The following is a 5,037-nucleotide window of genomic DNA, read 5'->3' as shown; positions in this document are numbered from 1 at the left end:
AAAATATATTTGAAATAATCGATTGACCGGTACATGGCCTACTCCGTCTACTATCTGAACACCGCGCCGACAGACTTGTAAGCATGCTGTCTCATCTCAATATGTAATGATGTAGTACCCATTAGCGATAATACCGGGGTGTCCGTACACTACCTGCCTACTGGGAGTGGTGACCGGCCGGCCCACCCTTAATTAATCAGCACCCAACAAGGGTGCTATAAGACGTGCCATTTCTTTTTCATCAGCGAGGGGAAATTTGTGGTTCCATGGGGAAGAGATTAAAATATTTGGAAGCTTGAATTCCTATAGAAAAAAAACCTTTTCGAACGAAGGAACAGCTTATCAAGAATTGAAATCCTTATTTAGTGAGTAATTCAAGCGGAAATTTTGAAGAGCGCCAACGTTTGTTTGAATTTTCGTGTGCCATTGATTCCTGTAGGGGTTGAGTGTATATGCCACCCAGATTTTCCGTAGCTTTCCTAATTCCACCCTTTTGAGTTCCCGTGTTTCGGGGCGGCATCTATATAGTAGTATGTCTTGGATGATCACATACTACTTATTATTAATCAATCCCTCAGTTTCTCGTTTTGAACAAGCGAATTCGTACGAAAAATTCTTGTGCTCCATGCACACATACTTGCCTTTTCCGGCGGTTACAAGGGCGTGTGCGTGCACCGTCATCTACTTGTAGAATTTTCTTCTTGTTGTTAATAACTTCGTTGTCGTCCAGATTCTACTAGTGGTACTCCACAACAATCCGATCAACCACCCATGGGCCATGCATGTTGACGAAACTGGCATTGGCGAATGCTGGATCCCGTCACTCCGCGGCAGTGGATGGTGATATAGAAAGGCGGGAGATTTCTCAAGATCCCAACTCGTCTAGTAGTTTAGTGCGTGTAGATTCCAAGAGAGCCCTGTCCATGCGCTAACCATCGGCATTAGTTTAGTCCGTGGCCACCTCGACCGATCACTTTTCTGCCAATGAGAAGTGGATGCGGCCGTCACTGGTGAGGCCGTAGAAAAAGGGCTTGATAGCACTGTCCAAACCTCCCTCCGCCCCCCTCTATTTCTTCGCCTCTCTGCTTCCTCTTCTTCTTCCCTCCGCCACATCTCAGCCCTCAGGAGCAGAGCAGGTCAATGGCGGTGAAGCTGGCTGTGGTCGTCGACAGAGGCGGCGGTGCTGGGGCAGGCTGTAGTGCAAGGGGGAGCCCGGCGCAGCAGGTGATGGCGCGGCGGAGGCGAGAGAGAGGATGACTCCATGGATTTGCTTGGGTGGTAGGCAAGTCTCATTCTTGGCTGTTTGTCTTGGAACTTGGCTTCTTCTTCTTTGGTGTTTCCTTCTCTCCCTCCATCTCTGCTTACATGGGCTCGTGACTCAGATCGGGTTGCTCCAGTCAGTAGTTGACTGTGCGTGTGTCTCCTGCCTTGTGCCTGGAGCCGTGGTGTGGTGTGCGTGCGTGTGCAGAGTCAGAGTGGTGTAAAGAAATGAATGGGAGAAATGATGTATGTGTGAGTGAAGAGATTGATAATTGATTTTTCACGTTTGGAAATGTGTTCATGAGACTCTCTCTCTCTCTCTCTCTCTCTCTCTCTCTCTCTCTCTCTCTCTCTCTCTCTCTCTCTCTCTCTCTAATCTTGCTATGGATTCAGCTGCTTGTTTGATTGGACGGCTGGTTTGTTGTTCAAAGGTTTTGTTTGAGTCTGCCGTTAATTGCTGATGCAAATTAGCAACGGATTTCACCTGGATTGCACGCCACATCCTTGCTACCATGGCCTATGACCAGGGGCAGGGAGCTGCGGATCGAGACGGTGAGCTCGACCGTGGATCGTTAGTTTGACCAAGGTCGTTTCATCAACCAAGGACGGTGACCAGGGGCGTACGACTTCATGGGATTCTACCGTGTCGTGTTATGCTGGTCAATAGACACATAAAAACTTCGCCAATTTGCCCAGTATGTCCAAACGGACCAGAGGATACTAAACACATGCCTTTTCTGTCCCAAAAGGCAAAAAAAGGGTGAGAGAATTTGGGGCCGTATGAAGTGGTTAAAAAAGCTTCTGTGGTGGATCGTGCAGGAGAGGCAGTCCTTGAAGTACTACTCCTTGCGTCTGATCAAGAACTTCCTATCTTGGGCCCCAGAATGCACGGGAGCTGATCGCCGTGTGGTACTTGTGGTGGATTAGACGAAAGCTAGTTCACGAGGGCAAGTCGCAAGAGGCGTCACAAACCTCGTTTAGGATTCAGGCTATAACAACAAATTATGTGAATGCCCACTCACCAAAGGCAGAGAGGAAGAAAGAAGGATGGAGCAGACCTTCCATGGGGTTTGTTAAATTGAATGTGGACGCTTCTTTTGACCATGATCAACTAAGGGGCACTATGGATGAGGTTATCAGGGATGACAAAGGAAAGTTCATTGTAGGTGGAAACTGAAAGATTGAGTGTTGTGCAGATGTTATAACAGCAGAGGCATTAGCACTTAGGTTTGGCTTATTGTTGACACAAAAGGCGGGTTGCAATAGTCTGATTGTCAATTCTGACAACATGGAAGTCATTGACACAATAAAGAACGGAGGACATTCTGCAGGAGCGGCTGCTGTAATTTTTAGGATTGTTTTCTATGGCTTGTGATTTTCCTCGTATTATTTTTGAACATTGTAATAGAGAAGCGAACAAAGTAGCTCATGGGCTTGCTAGAATAGCTAAATGTTCCGTGGCTAGGGATTGGATTGAGGAGCCGATAAAAAATATTGTACCTTTTCTTATCGAGGATGTAACCATTATTTCTAATTAATAAAGTTGATGTTAAAAAAGTCGGTTCATCAAAACAGACACAAGAAACATTCAAATTCAGGATTAGAATAGTTATTTGGATCACAGGCCGATGAGATCCTCCCGAACTCCCAAACCGATACAGTGAAGGAAAAAGAAGAAGGAAAAAAAGTCGATCTCAAACACACCCCCACGATCCCCACCGGCCCATCCCCTCCCGATCCCCACCTTGCCCACAGCGCTGCCGGTTCCTGATCCGCCGACCACCATCGTGTGCTGCCGGCCACCGGAGCCGCTGCCCACACCCACGCCCATTGCCATCTGCTGGTCGCCGCCGTCCCTAGATCCCCTTGCGCCGCCGGGCTGTGGATCCCCGAACGCCGCCGCCAGGCCGTGGAGCCCCGCGCGCCGCCGCGGACCTCCACATCCATCCTCCGCCATGGATCCCAGGTTCCCCGCCGCCCCTATCTGCCACCGCCGTGGCCCCCTGCTTCCGGGCGCACCATCCACCGCCGCCATTGTCATGCGTCGCTGCCGCCCGATATGATGAGGCGCCGCCGCCTCCCAAGCCACTGCCTAGCTCCAGCATCTCCACGCGTCCACGCCACCAGACGGTAAGGGAGACCCGATCGGCCGGCCGCATTGTGCTGTCCCTTCTACGACCCTGCCTCCACAGGGCTCCACCGGGAGCAACTTCCCTGAACTTCCCGACGTGGCTGCATCACTTCTGAGACCCCGCGCGCTTGACTTTCCCCAACCTCGTCCATCCTGCCTCCGTTGTACCCTATTTTTTTGCAAGGGACGCTCTCCCCTATTAGCTGAAGTTCTCGCGAGGGCCGCCTTGACCTTTTCTGGGACGGTTAGAGCATACGGCAACCACAAAAATCGTCATCAACTGAGAGATGGAGCACCTAATTTTCCAGTTCCTGGTACGCATGTGCTTTCTCTTATGTATTCTTCATGAGAAGAGGAGGAATAAAAAAGTGAAATAAGTCTTGTGTCAGATGAACAACGTTTACCAATACAATTTTGTCGTTGCTTGGTTTCTTACATCAAATGGGACTTTGTCAAAACTTTGAACTGAGGATTGTTTTGTCTCTTGCCTAGGTCTCTGTTGCTATCTTTCTCTTCAAATATTTGCACCAAAAAACTGGTACACGTTTCTGTGTCTAAGTAGTGTTTGTGTTTATGCCTGAGAAGGGAGCAATGGTGTAGGATGAAGAAAATGTTAAAGCATGGTGCACACTTCATGTGTTTACGCCTAACTAGAAACCTCATAATACAAACTATTGGTTGGTGGTTTTATACTTTCAGGTGCACGTACAAATGTTACAGTCGGGGTTAATTCTGCAATTCAGCTAGCTTCTTTGCTCTTCCTTTATGTCTTACGTTTCCAGCCTGTCTCCCTAAAATGAGTTCATTTCAAGTATCGTGTAGTCATATGACCCTTTATCAGTGGCTAATGGCCCGATCCATCTATTATTATCCAGGTTAACCGGGGTGTAGCTTCACCGTCAGACATATCCATGGATATCACCAAGCTAACTCAGACGCTTGGTATCCAGCCGATTACATTCCTGGATGGAGTCAGAGCTACACTTGATGCAGAAGCCACTACATGATATTCATAAACTGTTTGTTCAAGTTCCTCCACAAAATATTGAAGTGTGACACAAAGGACCCCCTTTCTTTTACCTGACAAAGAACCCGTATTAGCTTGCCGAAATTGCAGCAGAGATAGATTTTGTTGGATCTGTATGTGTGAAAGATGTAACTTTGCTACCATCGAACGACTTGCCCTTGGTTTTACTGTCTGTACCATTCTGAATAAAAATGGCGTCCATGTGTGTTCTTCAGAAGTCTGTACTTCTGGTCTGCCACATATACCCTTACCATATACAGTATCACCAATGAAGAATCTTTTCACTCTGATGAATGATACTGTGTTTGATGATTTTAAGTAGGATCTTATTGACCAGTTAGGTTGGCTGAAATTTTGTTTTTCTGGAGGATGTCTTACTGACCCTGTTCTGTGTAAGTGGTATTTTATTTTACAGTCTCGGTGAGTAACTACGTTTTGCAGATACCTAAAGTAGATTGAAGTGCAGGTTCTTGGTGTGCAACTCTGTCAAACCCAACCAGACAGCGGATGCAGGATTCACGCGGCCACGAGGGGAGACCGTGAGGCAGTAGCCTTGTGGCAGAAGCAACATGATTTGACTCATGCCCTTGTCTTGCAGAGTGGCCTGGGGAAAGGTAAA

The 5,037-nt window shown here is 47.8% G+C and overlaps 1 long non-coding RNA gene across 1 annotated transcript; it reads left to right on the top strand.

Moving 5' to 3' along the window:
• Positions 1-2,940: 2,940 nt before the first annotated feature.
• LOC119320340 lies at positions 2,941-4,635 on the top strand. The gene is made up of 2 exons (XR_005154933.1): positions 2,941-3,705; positions 4,267-4,635. It is a non-coding gene; the product is annotated as an uncharacterized LOC119320340 (long non-coding RNA).
• The last annotated feature ends 402 nt before the right edge of the window (positions 4,636-5,037 follow it).

This window comes from Triticum dicoccoides, chromosome 1B, assembly GCF_002162155.2.
Source record: "Triticum dicoccoides isolate Atlit2015 ecotype Zavitan chromosome 1B, WEW_v2.0, whole genome shotgun sequence".
Classification (NCBI taxonomy): Eukaryota; Viridiplantae; Streptophyta; class Magnoliopsida; order Poales; family Poaceae; genus Triticum; species Triticum dicoccoides.
Note: the sequence above shows the minus strand (reverse complement) of the source record. Positions and strands in the feature narration are given on the sequence as shown.